At 47.0% G+C, this 1,272-nt stretch overlaps 1 protein-coding gene across 1 annotated transcript in view; it reads left to right on the top strand.

Annotated features, from left to right (window-relative positions):
* FMNL3 (formin like 3) overlaps positions 1-1,272 on the top strand; it is a 72,130-nt gene that overhangs the window by 56,753 nt on the left and 14,105 nt on the right. The gene's annotated exons all lie outside the window — the stretch shown is intronic.

The raw sequence follows: 1,272 nt of genomic DNA, 5'->3' as shown, positions 1-1,272 counted from the left end.
GAGACAGAGTCTCAAGCTTTCACCCTGGGTAAAGTGCTGTGGTGTCATAGCTCACAGCAATCTCTAACTCGTGGGCTCAAGCAATCTTCCTGCTTCAGTTTTCTATTTTTTCATAGAGACAGGGTCTCACTTTTGCTCAGGCTGGTCTCAAACTAGTGAGCTCAGGCAGTCTTCTTGCCTCAGCCTCCCAGAGTGCTAGGATTACAGGAGTGAGCCACCTCACCTGGCCTCCTCACTTTTTTTTTTAAAAAGTGACAGGGTCTTGCTGTCACTCAGACTGGAGTGCAGTGGTGTGATCATAGCTCACTATAACATTGAACTTGTGGGCTTTAAGCAATTCTCCTACTTCAGCCTCCCAAGTAGCTAACACTACACGGACACCACCACACCTGGATGACTTATTATTTATTTATTTATTTATTTATTGAGACAGAGTTTTACTTTTTTGCCCTTGGTAGAGTGCTGTGGCAACATAGCTCATAGCAACCTTCACTTCTTGGGCTCAAGTCATTCTCTTGCCTCAGTCTCCCAAGTAGCTGGGAATACAGGTGCCTGCCACAACACCCAGCTATTTTTAGAGACTAGGTCTCATTCTGGCTTAGGCTGGTCTTGAACTCATGTGCTCAGGGAATCCACCTGCCTTGGCCTCCTAGAGTGCTAGGATTACAGGCGTGAGCTACCACACCTGGCCCCTGGATGACTTTTTATTTTTTATTTTTATAGATGCGACCTTGCTATGTTGCCCAGGTTGGTTTTGAACTTCTTGACTCCAGCATTCCTCTTGCCTCAGCCTCCAAAGTTCTGAGATTACAGACGTTACCCACTGTGTACAGCCTCCCCCCTCCCCATTACTGTATTTAAAAGCAACACCAGAACTTCAGTCTTATTAGATCTTGTGCTGGGAAACCTCCCATTAGCCAGATAGGATCCGCTCAGATAGCTGAGGGCTATAGTTCAGTGGGTTTTTTTGTGTGTTTTTTGGGGGGGGGGTGAGACAGAGTCTCTGTTGCCCTCAGTAGAGTACCATGGCATCTCAGCTCACAGCACCCTCCAACTCTTGGTCTCAAGTGCTTTTTTTGCCTCAGCGTCCCAAGTAGCTGGGACTACAGGCTCTTGCCACACCACCTGGGTATTTTTTGGTTGTAGTTGTCACTGTTGTTGTTGGTAGAGTGCTGGATTCAAATCTGCCAGCTCCAGTGTATGTGGCTGGTGCCCTTAGCCTCTGAGCTACAGGCACCAAGCCTAGTCCAGTGGCTTTTTTTTTTTTTTTTT

This window comes from Otolemur garnettii, unplaced genomic scaffold, assembly GCF_000181295.1.
Source record: "Otolemur garnettii isolate 467f Iridium unplaced genomic scaffold, OtoGar3 scaffold00070, whole genome shotgun sequence".
Lineage (NCBI taxonomy): Eukaryota > Metazoa > Chordata > Mammalia > Primates > Galagidae > Otolemur > Otolemur garnettii.
This window is presented reverse-complemented; position numbering and strand designations above follow the sequence as displayed.